This window comes from Physeter macrocephalus, chromosome 7 (genome assembly GCF_002837175.3).
Source record: "Physeter macrocephalus isolate SW-GA chromosome 7, ASM283717v5, whole genome shotgun sequence".
Lineage (NCBI taxonomy): Eukaryota > Metazoa > Chordata > Mammalia > Artiodactyla > Physeteridae > Physeter > Physeter macrocephalus.
Genome location: NC_041220.1, coordinates 89,209,958 through 89,227,824, shown reverse-complemented (window position 1 = coordinate 89,227,824; position 17,867 = coordinate 89,209,958).

The window sequence follows — 17,867 nt, the reverse complement described above, 5'->3', positions numbered from 1 at the left end:
TTATTTTGAGGTATTTTATTCTTTTGGATTTAATTGTAAATGAGATTATTTTCTTAATTTCTCTTTTTGATAATTTGTTATTAGTGTATAAAACTGCAACAGATTTTTGTGTATTGACTTGTATCCTGCCACTTTACAGAATTTGTTTATTAGTTCTAACAGTTTTTATAGCTTCTTTAAGGTTTCTATGTATGATATCATGCCATCTCCAAATAGTGACAATTTTAGTTCTCCTTTCCAATTGTGACATCTTTTATTTTTGTTTTCTTGCCTAATTTTCATGGCGAGGACTTCCAATACTATATTAAATAAAAGTGGCAAAAGCGGGAATACTTGTCTTATTTCTGATCTTGTCCTGTACCCTGATACAAAAACTAGGCAAGGATACCACAAGAAAAGAAAATTACAGGCCAAAACTCCTGATGAATATAGACACAAAAATACTCAAGAAAATATTAGCAAACCAAATTCAACAATATAATAAAAAAATCATACACCATGATCAAGTGAGATTTATTCCCAGCATGCAAAGATAGATCAATATCTGCAAATCAATCAAATCAGTTAATATGATACACCACGTTAAAAAATGAAGGATAAAAATCATACGATCATCTCAATGGAAGCAGAAAAAGTGGCTGACTGAATCTAACACGCATTTATAAAAAACTCTTAACAAAGCGGGTATAGAGGGAACATACCTCAGTGTTATAAAGGCCATATATGAGAAGCCCAAAACTAACATCGTACTCAAAGGTGAAAAGTTGTAGAAAATTTCTTGAATGGCAGAGAGTGGTTAGGTTCTCAAGAGCAATTTTCAGAGTTATCTTTAACCAGGACCACGTACTCTTCAAATGACCAGAAGATATGAAAGATCTCATGGGAACAGATAGTAATTAGATAAGGAGATTAGATAAGTAATTTGATAGTAATTAGATAAGGAGCTCTGGAATTTTTTTTTTTTTTTACCTTTCTTTTTTAAAAAATTTTTTGGCCAGGAAAGCGCAGCATGTGGGATCAAAGTTCCCCAACCAGGGATAGAAGCTGTGTCCCCTGCAGTGGAAGCTTGGAGTCTTAACCATTGGACCACCGGGGAAGTCTCTTTTTTGGCTTTAATGTTTATAGAGATATAAAAAGAAAGGTTTAAGTTTAGAGAAAGGATGAGGGAGAAAGATGTTGGAGTTGTGAGGACATAGGAAAATACAATTATAATATAGAGAGGAGAAGACAGAATGAAACTGCACATAGAATAATTGTCAGGCAGCATCAGGGACCTTCTAGAGATTAGTGATTATGAATTTATAGTGATATCCATCAGCATGTTTGTTTTTATCCAAACAAATTTTCACCTTTTATGTTGGAATTATGTAATGTGAAGAGTTGGATGCAAGCTTTATGATATAGTGTTTCTACTAGATCAAGCCCCAACCTATTTACCTCTGAACTTACCATTTTGCCAGAAAATAATAAACTCCCAATTTGTTTAAGCTACAGGTCTCTGTTGGTAGTACTCAAATACATTCCTAACTTCACCAAACCTGAGACAGAGTCAGTTAGGGTGAGGCCAAGCACAAAACAAATTAATATAAATATTGAAAAGTGAAACTTAAAACTCACAACTGTTATTTACAAACATAATTATCTACTAGGAAGTGCTCAAAAAATCAGCTATAAACTATTAGAATAAAAGTAATCTAATTAGATAAATTCAAGAAAATATACACAAATATGTCAAAATCAAAATTTCACTTATAAAATATCAATTAAAAAATGATAAAAATAGAAGAAAAATAACTAGTTAAATGATCAAAACTACAATTTTTTTGGTAACAATATTGAATTTCATCAAGAAAAATACCTAAGTCATTAATGCATGTCAATTTATATTTAAGCTCAATGCAATAGTCATAAGAAGTTTTTTGGTGGGTATATTGCCACATACTCAAATGAATAGATTTATTCTCTCCTGCAAATGCATAAATTTTAAGTTAATTTCTGATACATGAGTCAAATAATCTGTTTTATTTCCTGTTTATTTCGAATGGATATCTTTTTTCTGGTATTTTTCTATAAAAGCAATCTTTTATATTTTACATATAATGTTTTGCATGTTACCAGATTTCATTTGATCCTCAGAATATTACAACAGCTACTGCATTCTCATGTTCCAGAGGAGGAGTAGTAGCAAATATATGGTAATTTTATTAATGTAAATTATGCAGCAAGTGGTGATAATGAAATTGAAAGCTAGGACTTCTAATTCCAAATTTATTCTCCATTGGGTAAATAATTTGTTCTGCTCACGGGTATCTGGTCCTCATCACCTTCTGAGCAGATGAAAGGAGGGAATTCCCAGCCTCCATTATGTCTGTATGGGACCACATGACTTGTTCTGGCCAAAGAGTAGTGATGTCATGTTTATTTAATTGCTGGTGTAAGCGCTCTCCTTTCTGTCCAGCACTGTGCCTGGTACGATTTAAGATGATGCGTGTCCTGTCAGCAACTATTAGAGACATTGGCTGCTTGAATGACAGACATGTAGCATTTAGGTGACATAAAACTTTGTTACTTAACCCACCAAGATTTTAGAGTGGTTTATGTCCTTAGTATAATATAATATAAACTTTTGTCTTAACAAACCCATTTAAATTATGACTATATTTTATAAGATGATGGCTACAAATATAATTTTTTTCAGAAAAATGTAAAACTACTTTCTGTGTTTCAGTATGATAATGATGTTTTAAATCAGGCAGGGAAGATATATATTTGAAAATCATAATCACAAATTCCAAAGGTATGTGAAATATCTTATTTGTTTTCAAGTGGAAAATATTTTTAAAATATTGTTTGAAAACGTAATTGTTTTAAAAGTTCATATCCACATGAAATATTTATACATCCATCTACCTATATCTTTATAAAAACTGGAGGAATACTTTAAAGGTATACAACCCAACCATCAGATAGACTGTGGAACTGACAAAAAGTCAATTATGTTATGAAACACCCTTTACTTTCAAGGAGAGGAAATATATGAGGAATTTTATTTTGAGCTATAAATATTATAATGCTTATATTTTTCTTTCTCAATTTTGAAAAACTGGAGATGTCTGAAGTTTAACCTTTAACTTTAACTACATCTTTTTCAGTGGAGAAGTAGCTTAGCTAAGAATTATCCTAGTCAGTCCATTTGCAAAGAAGAACATGTCTTGACTGAAGAGCCAGCAAAAAAGCTATGCAGTGTATAACAGATTTACAGCAAAGATTAGACTGAGAAAATTCAGTTGTACACAGTGTATAGACTTATTGAACTGAAAACATTCATTCCTTGTGTATGATATCCTTGAAACAAAAAATTCAAAATTGCATACCAAGGGTTACAGTGACAAATGAAGCACTCAGAGAGACTCAACCATAGTCTCTGACCAAATGACAAAGCACCAACATTTCACAGATGTTGAAATTATGAAGAAGTAAAGCAAATGTTTATATTCTATTTACTAAAATTCATGGCAGTGAGTCAAGTTGCAAATCCTTCCTATTTTTCCCTTTGTTTCTCAATGTGTTCAGTGAACTTCTCATGGACTATAGAAAGCAGAACAATACACAGAGTTTATATCACTCCAGAACAAGGATATATTTTGAATTTTCAGGAGAAAAAAGATTAAAAGTGGGATTTTTACAATCTTTGCTAAACCCATTAGCCATAATTTCTATTCTAGATAAGAAGGAGCTGTTGGTACCATGGCCTGGTCCTTAGACATGAGTAACTATCCATGGGTACATTATCTGATTTCCATAATCAACTATTGTGTTACTTACAAATCATTTTCCATCTTTCCAGGCTTGGGGAAAAAAACTTCACAGCCCCATAAATTCCCTCAATTCAATCAGTCCTTATTTTATATTATATTATATCATATTATATTATCTATATGTAGTATCCACCCTTAGTAACATTCCACTCCAGGTAGTAGTGTCTGTATTAAATAGTTTCCATTTGGTTGCATTCAACCAAAGCTAACTCTGCAGTAACAGCAACAGTAACAGCAACAGAAGCAATCAGACAACATCAGATATATTAGAAGGTCACTATGGTACCTCTTGGAAACTAAGGGCAGAAATAACTATTAGACAGACTCTAAAAAGGGGGACTGGCTGGAGAACTACTGGAAACACAGGAGCAGATCTCTTGGCTTGCAGTTGTTTCTGTTTCACTCGCCCCTCTCATATCAACCTCCTTTTTCTGTTCCTCAGTTCACATCAAACAAGGCCATCATCCGTGATCATTTACATGTTCAGCTAAATGTACCAAGAGAAAAACTAGCATCTGCTTCTCACTGACACTTCTTAACTTTCCAGGGAAGATCACTGATTTGCCCACCTTGAGCCAGATTGTCCCACACTGGCCACATTGTCCTAATGTAATGGTCTCTATCTATGACAACTATGTGAGGAGGAACAGTTGGAGTACCTAGAACACTAGTGCTTCCAGGAGATATAATGAACATCTTAAACAACTGGAATGTCATTTAGAATTCAACACATTTGCACCAACCCAGGAATTTTGTTGAGCCCTTCACCCTCTAAGAGGACCTTCCTTATCCATTATTTTCTCTGGCTACAACTGAGGAAAGAGCATGAGAGAATGTGTCCTCATTAAGGGCTGAGCAACATTCTGAGCATCCTTCCTGCTTGTGAAATTTTGGAAGAACAAAGGCGTCATGAGTTGAATTGTGTCTCCCCTAAAATTCATATGTGGAAGTCCTAAACTCCAGTACCTCAGAACGTGACCTTATTTGGAAATGTACTGTTGAGGATAAAATTAATTGAGATGAGATTTTAATAGTCAATTTTATGTGTCAACTTGACTGAATCACGGACTGCTCAGATTTCTGGTTAAACATTATTTCTCGGGATGTATATGAGGGTATTTCTGAAAGAGACTAACGTTTGAATCAATAGACTGAGTAAAGGGCATTGCCATCTCCAATGTGGGTGGGCATTATCCAATTCACTGAGGACCTGAATAGGACACAATGGTGGAGGAAGGGAGGAATCTTGGTACTCCTGGTTCTCAGGCCTTCTGAGTCAGAAGAGAATTTATACCATTGGTTCTTTGCCTTTCAGAAACTTGAACTACACCACAGGCTTTCCTGAGTCTCCAACTTGCAGACAGAAGGTCATCTTGGCCTCCATAATTGCATGAGCCAATACTTTATAATAAATCTCTTTGGATATCTATATATACATATATACATATAGTTTCTTGGGAGAATCCTGACTAATATATTGTGGCTTCCTGATCCAATGTGAGTAGTATCTACATAAAAGGAGAAATCTGGAGACAGACACACAGAGAGGGAAGATGATGTGAAGAGACACAGGGAGAAGATAGCCATCAACAAGCCAAGCAAGGAGAGAGTCCTGGAGTAGATCCTTCCTTCATAGCCATCAGAAGGAATTAACATTTCCATCACCTTGATCTTGGACTTGTACCTTCCAGAACTGTGAGATAATAAATTTCTGTCATTTGAGTACCCAGTTTGCTGTACTTTGTTGCAGCAGCCCTACTAAACTAAAAAAGGATTATTTTTAGTTTCATATTATTGCCATCTCTAGTGGTCCAAGTTGATTACACTCTTTCAAAATATACTTGGCTAATTATCAACTTGGTTCCAATCAACTCCATGTACTAATCTTATCACTCAAAGATCTATTTTTCTGTATTTTTCTCTTCTGTTTCATCTATGCCACTTACTCTGGAATTAACTGTAAGATGCTCTGAGTCTATTAGTCTTACATGGAAAAGTCACATTTTCAGTGTCTCCCTCTGAGCAATTTTTCCACTTGAAAGTATTCACTATGCATCATCTGAATCCATTTATTGCCAGGGGTTTTAATTTTAATCAGTCCTTGTGACTCAAAGTATTTCCTAAGTTTGTCTTTTATGGTTTCTAGTGGGACAAAACTTGCCACTTCTTTTTCAGTAAGAACCAAACTTCTGGACTCGCTTTGTTCTCCTTTAATCACATTTGGGGACTAGCCTATTTTTTTCTGAGAGCACCTCTTTCTTGTACCGCCTTGTAAAATACAAAATAATGATAAACTATACCTGTGATTAACATTTTATCTTTCCAAATTCTTTCTGTAAAATTTCAAGTTCATTAGATGCTATCTCTCCCTTTCAAGTTATCATGGATTAATGTTTTACCAAATATTTACATTGACATACAAATAACCATCCTTCCAGCTTTCACTAAAGGGTCTGCCACTTGGCTCTCAAGACAATGTTTTAGGTAGAATATTACTTTAATGCCCCATTTCCTGTACCATTCTGTATATGAATCAGGGTAAGCAAGATTAGGTTTCAATAGCAACTTAAAAAGCACAATGAATTATAGTAAGAAAAGTTATTTTTTGTGTTTTGAGGTTTTTTTGTTTTGTTTAGTTTTTTCTATTGTCCAACATTGGAAAGTGAGCTGGGGTACTCACACTAGTTGTCCTTGCACTGAGACTCAAGGTAATTGGACAGGAAAATATGGAATGATTCTATCACAGTTGCAGAAGAAAAAATAAAGCACTGATTTGTCTCACATAATCCTACATTCTTGGCTGAAAGTGAGACATATCACTTGTGTTCAAAATTCATTGACCAGAAGACTCCACATTGTCCTTAAGAGTCTCAAGACATGCAGTCCTACTATGAGTCTTAGTGGAAGGATGAATTGAAATATTTGACAAACAGAACAGTGTGGGGAATAATGATATTACCTCCATTTCTTAAAACAAAGTAGCTGAAGCTTCAGGATCTAGAAACCTTAGAAATAAATACAATTACTTTGAATCATTGTCTTCTGTTTCCAAATTTTTTGGTTTTTGTTCTCACCACATTTTTTCCTTAGATTGCACCAGGGTGAGATATTCTCAAAGACAAGAAAAGAAAAAGACATGAAATGGAAACCAGCATATAAGGGAAAAGAATGAACTCTAACAGGACAATTTCTTTATCAGAACAATAGAGACTGAGGTAAAGATGTGGATCCATGAAAAAATATAAATTGAGCTCCTAACTTATGTCTGATTCATCACTAATCACTTTCATTTCAATAATAATAGATAATCCTTATAAAACAGCATAAAGAAAAAATACCTGTGTACAAGCAGTCATGGAATTTAACTTCTTTGAAATAAATTCTCTTTTCCAGATACAATAATGATTGAATAGAGAGAGTCAAATGTAATTCATTTACGTCAGTGGATGAGATAGTGGAGCAGCATGAAAGTCTGTGACTCACACAGCACGTAGGCTTGAGGTGAACATAGGCTCACCATTGCCTCTCACAGTCCCAAGCATGCAAGGTGACCCTGGCTCCTTCTATGAGATGTGTCTCAGCAGAAAGTTCTTGGCCTAAGGGTCCTAACCATGATAAATGCATTCTCTCCAGATACATATTTCTTCTCCCTCTCTGGCTTGCCTAGTGAGCTGAAGACTGTGCTTGATGGGGGTGTTAATAGGCCTCTCTAGCCTGAAGGCAATTTTGCCTTTTCATAGTCAATAGACTCTAAAAATTTTTAAAAGAAAACATAGCCGGAAACTCATATTAAAAATGTACTGACTTTTTCTCTGTCTCTGAGCAGCCCTCGTCTTGAGAATAAATTCTTTTTTTCATTATACATTTCCACAGCACTCCCTTCTGCTAGTAACTTATTAGTGTGTTTTTTTTTTTCTTATTATTGGCAGTTACCTTTCTACTTTCATACTGTTCCTGTCTTAAAATAACCCTTTACCTCTTAGATCTTGTCTACCTCTGGTAATGCTTTTCTCTTTTTTTCTTTTGACTGTTGACCTCCTTGAACATACGGTTTACTATCTTAATTCCCTAAATACTACATTATCTGTCTTTTAACTCCTGAAATTCTGTCATTTGACCTTGCAACTCTCCTGAAAAGATTATTAGTGCTCTCGTGAATTTTTTCATCAAATACGTATTGAGCCCCTTGATACACCATGATTTTTATAATCAAGGGCTATGTGGTTAGTGAATCAGATACAGCATTGACTCCTATATTTGCTTACAATAATATTTAAATAAAAATTGCAGTTTGTACTTAAGCTATTTTTACTCACAACATTTCTGAGACCAAATGAGAGGTTTTTTTTTTCCTCCTGACATCAGAAACCCAGAGTCTTTTTCAACACTACTTCACCTCCCTGACACAAACTGAATGTCCAAGAATTCAATTTAATTCTGACACTATCTGCCTGGAGTTAGTATCAGATCCCACTAGCTAAAGGGTTCAATCCAAAAAGGCTGTCCCCACCTCACACCCTAATCTCAAGTCTCAGGCCACCTGTTCTTCTGACCAGACCGACTGTAAATCAGGGATTCCTATGAACCGCTCCTCAGTGTCCATAATTTACTAGAACAGCTCAGAGAACTCAGGGAAATAATTTATTTATCTTTACTGGCTTATTATAAAGGATACAAGTTAGAAATAGCCATACAGAAGAGCTGCATAAGGAAGGGTGTGTGTGTGTGTGTGTGTGTGTGTGTGTGTGTGTGTGCGTGTGTGTGTGTGCGTGTGCGTGTGTGTGTGTGTGTGTGTGTGTATACAAAGCTTCCATGTTCCCTCTGGGAATGTCACGTGCCTCTCAGCATCTCAGTGTGTCCGCCAACCCAGAAGCTCTCTGAATCTTGTTTTTCAAGAATTTTTGTAGATCTCCATCTCTAGCCCTCCTCCTCCCCAGGTGTCAGAAGTGGGAATGAAGGTTCAAATCCTTTAACCACTTCATATATTTGGCAACTAGTTGAATCTTAAGATTATATTGGAGCTCATTAAAAGTCACCTCGCTAGAACAAAATATGCTCCTATCACCCCATCACTCAGGAAACTGCAAGGGATTCAGGAGCTCTATGTCAGGATCAAGGGACAAAGACCAAGAATCTTTCTATGATCACAGTACTATAAACCAAGTGTGATAAAGTTTTATTTTATTGGTTCTCAACTGGGGGCAATTTTGCCCCCCACCCCATGATACCAGGAACATTTGGCAATGTCTGGATACATTTTTGATTATCACAACTTGAGGATGTTACTGGCACCCAGTGGGTATATTATGAAAGCTGCCAAACATTCTGCAATACACAGGAAAGTCCCCACAACAAATAATTTTCCCACCTAAAAAGTCCAATATGCAGAGACTGATGATGCCCATCACACACAATTATATCCGTGCACTTACCGATTTTTATGGCTGAGTTTGTGGTATCACACCAGAGTTGAGTAGCTGTGATAGAAACGTTATAGCCTACAAAGCCCAATATATGTATTCTCTGGTCCTTTACAGGAAAAACATATTGAGCCCTGTATAAACTAAAACTAAATGAGACTATAAAATCTTGTAGAAGAAGGTCAGGACTAAGTTGAAAGGTGTGATAATCAAGGAATGCATCTCTGATTAAATATAAACTAAAGACTAAAGAGATTAGAACAAGTTGATTAGGAAAATAGGGAAGAGAAGAATATTCCAGCAATGCGAAAACTTTGCCTTGAAGACTTGAGGCAGGAAAGAGCAGGACCTATTTGATAAGCTGAATATGGCCACGGGATGAGAGAGTCAAGTATGTGTGAGAAGAGACCCAAAAAAAGGCAATTAGCAATCAGATAAGTCACTTTAAGGCACTTGAAACTTTTAAGTGTAATGAGAAACCACTGGGTTTTATTCAGATCAGTGATGTAATGAATTTATACTTGAAAAGGATCAGACTGTTGTCTGTACAAATAATACAACTTAACAAGGAAAGATGAATATCATTATACATTCAGGATAGGAAAATATTAATGTATTCTGCAGATAACAAGGGACCTTGGGTGGGTGGAATAAAAATGGTTGACAAGAAAGGTTCAATGAAGGAGGACTCTGGTAGAACTATGACGCATCCTTAATTGTGTGCTAAGGTGTTGGAGTTTTATCCTATCATCACTAAGGAGTCATCTTTGAAGAGAAGGAGTGTGACATGACTGTAACAATGCTGAGAATGTATAGATTTAGTGACAATGAGCAGTGAGTGTGGAGAGGCTGGAGATAGTGGAGCATTCACATTAAAACAAACAAATGAACAAACAAACAAACAACAACAGTCTCAGGATTCTAATAATGCCAGCAGGCATGGAAAAGAAAGAGAAGTTTTGAGATTTTGAGAGACATAAGTGTAGAAATAGCAGAGTTGGGCAACTGATTGGATTCTTTTGTGTTGATGGTGATGCTAGGATGAAAGCATAAAGAACAGGGACACGACTGGAAGGTAAGTGGTCCAGGCTTAGTTGCTAATTTTGTTTCAAAAAGACCTTTGAAACATAGGGTTCTTCATTGACCAGCCGTCCCCAGCATGTGGCATTTATTTTCATAGGTCAGGATATAAATATTCATAGTCTAGTCAGGAGGATAAAAGGGGGTGGCAAAAAGAGTGCCATTCATATGCCATAGCTCTTTTATTTTTTAAAGAAAGATTTCTGAGAGAAATAAGACATTTGCTTATGTTCTTCTAAATAAAGCTTAGTCACATGGACACATTTACCTGCAAGGGGGATGGAAAACCTAGTCTTTATTCTTCATTGTTATGTTCTTAATTATAATGTGGAGGTTAGTTTACTGGAGAAGGAAAAATAAATGAAGAAAAATGGGCATTCTTTATTACAATGAATAATATGGATACATATGTTCCCCTGTGGTTTCTTCATTGGCACACTGTTTGGTTTGGGGGATGGTGACAACTAGAAGGAGAAGAAGAAGAAAAAGATGAAAAAGGAGGAAGAAGAGGGGGAGGAGGAGGAGGAAAGTCCACCTCTGCTACCACCACCACCACCATGCAAGTCAGAAATTTCAGAAAGTCAGGAAAACAGGTTAGATGTGTATCAAACGAAGATGGTATTGTGCGTAATTTTTTTTCTGTTTCCAAATATTCATACATGTTCTTGCTCTACTATCTTTTTATAAAATTAATCCTCTCCTTGGAGAAATTAGTACACACCATTTTCATAGGTTTAAGCATTGGAGAGAAAATAACATTGCCTAAATTTGAATATAAGTTAAATATTTTCTGACATTAATCAGAATATACTCTTTTCATACATACATATATGAAAAATATATGTGTGTTTATGTGTGTGTGTGCATGCACATATGAAGGATGTGGGACATTTGCTAGTCAAGCCCCAAGTAGCTTTTAGAATTCATTTATTAGCCAACTCCTTCCTTCATTCCTTCTTACCTTCCTCTTCATGTTAGTCCCTGGTTGCTAGTTTCACATGCATAAGATTCTTAACACCTAAAACAATTTAAGACAAAGCAAAGGAAGGGTAGTAGATTTTCTACATCAGAATGATCTAGCCAGCTTGTCAAAAATGCATATTCTTGGGAAAATCAAAATCACCTAATAAAGGACATGGGGATCTTCTGACTTAAAAATTCCCAGAAGATTACACACATTCTACAGACTATAAACTATTATCTTAGACAACATGCTAACATCTGTGGCTGGTTCAGTCACATTTGCTGCCCTGGTAATACAGGGAACCCTGTGCCACGATGAATCTGGAGCAGGGGAATTTGAGCCACTTCATTTTGTTTCCTGACCTCTGTGTCCTTGCTCTGTTTGCTGTGGAGAATAAGGTTTCAATTTGATTTCCACATTCCATATGTGGGGACTGCTCCTCAGTATAATTGGCTTTTCTATAACTGATCTCCCCGTGTATTCTGAATACAAAGTTTACTTGGAATTGAGAAGATATTATCTTCCCGTTTTTATCCTCATGTCTACCTGTGTTTGAAAATTTTCCAACTTCATCTGACCCTTTCTAATAATCACTGAAAAACCATCTTTAACATTTTGCCCATCTCCATAGATATTCCATGGAAATTTACAATGCCTCCTTTTGATGTGATATTCAAGTACCACTTTATCTGAAAGTCAAGGAAGAGATAAACTTATATTTTAAAAAGAAAGAAAAAATAAGAGCACTGACTGTCAAAAAGATAAATTGCATTACATCAGTTTTATTTTTATTATTTTATTTTTATGTGTATTTATTTATTTTTAGTTTTTTATAAGATTGATTTAGTAACTATGATACATATCACATAAGGCCTTTTCAGTTTTTTACACCATTCCCATTGAGACAAGTACAATACTCTGGAGCAAATACATGATTTTAAAAAACAAATCCAAACCAGTCAGAGGTGCCTCAGCCTTAGTTGATGGCTGACCATGCACTAATCAGGTTGGAGCCTCAAAAAACCCATGACGTGTTTTAAAAAAAAAGTTTGGAAATTAAGCAAACATTCCTAATACTAACTAGAGGATGTCCTGGTTAAAACCCCTAAAATACAAAGAAATAATTGTTATACTTTCTTTACATACAGTTGTACACAAATATTTTGTGTATTTATTTTTATTATAGCTTTTTAAAACTGAAGTACAGTTGACATACAGTATTATATTAGTTTTAACAGTGCATCAGTTTTTAGGTAAGAGTCTTAAAATCTTCAAGGGACTTCTAGGAAAACTGCCTGTAAACCACAACAATAACCTTGAGTTATGCAATTTGTAAATGAATCTTCCATAACTGGAAGTTTACAAGCAATCTATTTGCCATTGCTGACTAGTTCTTATTCTCTTCTAAAGATAAATATACTGGTTTCAGTGTGAGGGCAACTGCAACCTCTTTGGCTTAATAAATATTTTGGTTGTCAGAAAATCTCTAGCCTCATGAGCAGAATAAAATTTCCCCATGCCAGGAATTCCCCAAGTTACACTGGCTGAATAGAACACTCTAACTTATAACATTTTTTCTTTAATTTTGAAAGTTTTCTGGGACTATCTGAAGATTTTCAAGCTTTGAATCCTCTCCTGCACATCCGGTACTACTTTGTAAAAGTTCTGCTGGAAATAAACAGGACAAAAATATTAGCAGGTCAAAGGCTGTGAGGCTGTGAGACAGAAGTGGGGTGCTCTGGAAAGAGAAACTAGGCCCTTGTTGCTTCCCTTGTGTTGAGTGGACCACTTGGAAGTGCTAGAAGCCCCACAAAGTAAACATGCATTATGATTACTTTGGTTTAAATCTAATTTACTAGAGAATTTTTCCCTTCTAGATAGAATATGTTACATTTCTCTGTCTTTTTCTGTCTTTGTCTTTCTTGTCTCTGTCTCTTTCTCTCTCTCTCTCTCACACACACACATACACACACACACATACCAAACACACACACAATATATGATCTTCTTTATGCACTTTTTCTTTGTAGGTATACATCCATGGTACTTGATTTTGTTTCCCCCTTGCGAAATTATTAAAAATGTTGCTTTTCTTTCCTTCCTACAAAATTAATTCATGATCAATGTAGGGCCCTTTAAAAATAAATGTAAAAGTCTTGGGAATTCCCTGGTGGTCTAGTGGTTAGGACTCTGCCTTTTCACTGCCGTGGCCCTGGTTCAATCCCTAGTCAGGGAACTATGATCCCGCTAGATTTTGTCTTTGTCTGTCTGTCTGTCTCTTTCTTTATCTGCCAAATTGAGATTGTTTACCTTTCAGTTTTACTATTGACAAACATGGAATCACACTGTATAGATTAATTTGTAACTACATTTTTAAAATCTTGAGAATATACTGAAATACTCTTTCAGTGATGTCATATTACACTTCCCATGGCTGCATAGTAAGTAATTTATTTGTTGAGATATACTTCACATAAAATTTATGATTTTAAAATTCATAGTTCAGTGTTTCTTATTATGTTCACTTTTTGTACAACCAACACAACTAATTTCAGATAATTTTCCTCATCCTCAGAAGAGACCCCCTAACTCTTAGCAGTTAGTCCCAATTCACCTCCCCTATCCCCTGGCAACCTATTCTACTTTCCGTCTCTAGTGAGTAAATGATGTAAATAATTGTATAAACAAATGTTGAAGGTAATTTCAAAAGGGAGAAATATCTGGCAAGACTCTTGTAAAACACAAAGTTGAATTACAATAAACAGCAAATAATAACACAATTTGTAGACAAAATCATTGCTACATTGCATATGAGAGATTATAATTATTATGGGTATCTGCAAATAAGATTCATTACTGTTGTCTGGAGCGATCAAGGAGGGATCTTTTGAAAGAGATGAGACTTTATCAGGGCCTGGAAGGATGCATTGGATTTGCACTAAAGAAACAATCTAAGAGTATGGTCTAAACCAGAAAGACATAGAGCAGAGTGTCTTGCAACCAGTGGACTGCAGACTCACTGACTTCAAATCTTTTTCTACCACATACTGAGGCAAGTTCCTCAACTTTTCTAAGCTTCAGTTCCCCATATGTCAAATGATTATAATTGTACCTACTTCGTACCGTGCTTGCATAGACTAAATAAAATTAATTTAGCAAGATTTCTGACATTTAAGAAGTACTCAAGAAGCCATTGTGATATTTATAATTAATGAGAAATGGTGGAAGAGAATGTGCCTGATGTATGTGATTGGGGTAAGGTTGAGAAGGACCAGGATAACGTGGTGGAAGTTGTGGACCTGATGCATAGCTGTCCAGACTGGAATGGCTGGCCAGTGACCTTTGACTTATTGATGTTATTTTGAGGATTTCCTTTGATTGACTTGAACGTAGACATAGAATACAAAATTCTGGGTTGTTTTTGTGGATGCAATTGCAGATATGTAGTTATGCTTGCTTGGTGAATAGAGTATGTGCTCTGTCAAGAACACCTTGATTTACTTAGAGTTTTGATTTACTTAGTAGTCATATAATTGAGTTACCAAATCTCTAAGGTAGATTTTGTTTCCATATTACTATCATCACTATGGATATATAATATTTCTTGAACACCTATGATATGTAGATCCTCTATTAAAACCTTTACATGGATTATCACATTTAATCATCCAAACAACCCTTTAAGGCAGAAATTATTAATTTTCATAGTATAGATGAGAAACGTAAGGACCAAAGAGGTTAAATAATATGTCCTAAGACAAATAGTTTGTAGGCAGATGATAAAGATGTTGCTGATAATCTTGTCAAGGCATCATGACTAGAGCAGGAAATCTTAAACACCACATTGTAATAAGGGTTTTTATCAGCAATCATTTGTTGGTATTAAGACTATTTTCATGATGCACTCAAAGAAGGGGAGATTTATTCTAGGGTGCTGTAGAACTTATTTTTAATAACAAATGTAAAGATTACTCTAAGTATTCTTGTGTATGAACAAGTATTCTGTGTATGGTATACATATCTGAATTAAGTACAAGAGAATGAGCAGTGTTCTCTTTTTACTAACATTTTTGTTTTTTATGAATATAAATATGATAGTTATGCTTCTTTTGAAAAAGAAGCTAGTAAATTTCACAGCTCATATTTCATAAAACTTATTTTTCTCTTCATCCTTTCTACACCCCCTGCAACCTTGATCACATAACTCCCCCATCTTGCAGTAATACCTTTGCTGATCCATATTACTTATTTGACAATTACCTGACCCTAATTTTTTTCTGCATACTATACTTGTATAATTTTAAAAACTTGATTCTAACATTTAAAGATCAAGAAATTTTGTTATAACTATATGTGATTCTCACTTAAGATCTATAACACAGAGCTCACAAATGCAAGTGTCTAAATCAGAGCGATCATAGGCTTCAGATACAGGAAACCTAGATTTGGATTCCAACTCAGCCATGCACAAGCTGATGACTTAGGGCTTCAAGTATTTAGGTTACATTTTCTCAGTTTCTGTGCTTACAAAATGGAGCAGATAGTATTATTGATGTTAATGGGATTTATAGTATAACTTGAGAAAAGATATGTGGACGCACATTGCAAGTAATTATTATAAATATGCTGGAATTTGTTATGAGTAAAAGTTTGCTGAATACTTTCAAAATTGAATTAATGACTTTATCAAGTGGAAAAAAATGAATAAGGGGAAAAATCTCTAAGGGTGGGTCATGAATACACCAGTTTCCTTAAAGAATATCCACTGACACTAGATCATATGCCATAGTAGGGCAGTGAATCTGCCCATCTTGTTGACTACTCTTTTCTTGAAGCCAGGCACACAGCAACTACTCATTAAATAATTGTTAATTTAATATACACGATCTGTGGGATTATTGGGGATTACTAGTGTTAGTGAAGAGGAAATAGTCTAGTATTTGAAACATGAGTACAATCTGGAAAAGAGAGCACAGCAGGAAATGTAAGAATAATGTTACAGAGGCAGAAACATACCTCTTTTTCAGATTAGTTAGAACATAAGATTTGTGTGATGCAAGAATAGTGGAAGATAAGCCCCAAAAGAATAAAAAGGACAGATTACAAAAGGAGTTTAATGACAGCTTAATGACTAAGAACTCCATGCAGAAACTAAAGATAGCTAATATAAACATTTACTATGTGCAAGGCACTATTTTAAACGTGTACTAACCTCATTAGCAATTTACTCTGACAATCACTCTGAAATATAGCTATTTTTGTGGTTCCCATGTTTTAAATTAAAAATTGAGAAACATGGAAGCTAAGTAGCTTGACCAGCCTCATGCAGCTTGTCAGTGGTAGAACTGGTATTTGAATGCAAGAAATCTGGTTCCAGGTCCACCTTGTTTACAATGTCATTCATTGCTCTATGGAATAAGCAGTCATGTAATTCTTAGTTCATTGGAGAATCCTATTTCAGTTACATTTTACTGCATAACAAACCACCCCAGAGCTTAGTGGCTTAAAACAAAAACACTTTAGCCTGTTGATCAATCAGTTCTTCTATTTCAGGTGATGTTAGTTGTGGCACTGGAATTAACAGAAGGTGTAAAATGGCCTCACTCAAAGAGTTGGAGCTAACAGTTGTCTGGGAGCTCTGCTGGAACCATTGGTCTGAGGCCTCGGTTCTTCTCCATGTAGACCTGTTCATGTGGCTGTTTGGGCCTCCTCACAGCATGGCATGTGGATTCCAAGAAGAAGCAATCCAAGAGAAAGGGAGAGAATGTTGTCAGTGTTCTTATGGCCTGGGTTCAGAAGTCCCAGCACAAAACTTGTTCCTTCTCCTGTTGGTCACAGCAGTCATGAGGCCAGAACAGACTCAAGAGGAGAATAAGCTTCATCTTCAATAGGAAAATAACATGCACTTATAGGGAGAAAAAATAAGCTGTGGTACGTCTAGAGTATAGAATATTATTCGGTGCTTAAAACAAATGATGTATCAAGCCATGGAAGACAGAGGAAACTTAAATGCATATAACTAAGTGAAAGAAGCCAATCTGAAAAGGCTACATACTATGTGATTCCAATTATATGATATCCTGGAAAAGGCAAAACTGTAGGGACAATAAAAAGATCAGTAGTTGTTGTTGGGAGTGGGGAGTAGGCAGAGCACAGATTTTTAGGGCAGTGAATGTACTCTGTATAATTCTATAATGATGGATACATGTCATTATACATTTGTTCAAACTCATAGAATGTACAACACCAAGAGTGAACACTGTTGTAAATTTTAGACTTTGGGTGACTATATTGTGTCAATGTAAGTTCATCACTTGTAATAAATGTGCCATCACATAGTGAGGGATGTTGATATTTGGGGAGACTATGCGTGTGTTGGGGCAGGGGGGTATATGGAAAGTCTCTGTACCTTTCTCCCAATTTTGCTGTGAACTTAGTACTGCTCTTAAAAAATAAAGACTTTTAAAAATTTTATGGTGGCCCTCTTTGGAAGTTATCTATGACATACCTCAAGTTATGGGAAGAATACAGTTATCTGTTGGGCCCTAAATTTTCCGAGTTTCTGATCAACATATACTGAGGAAG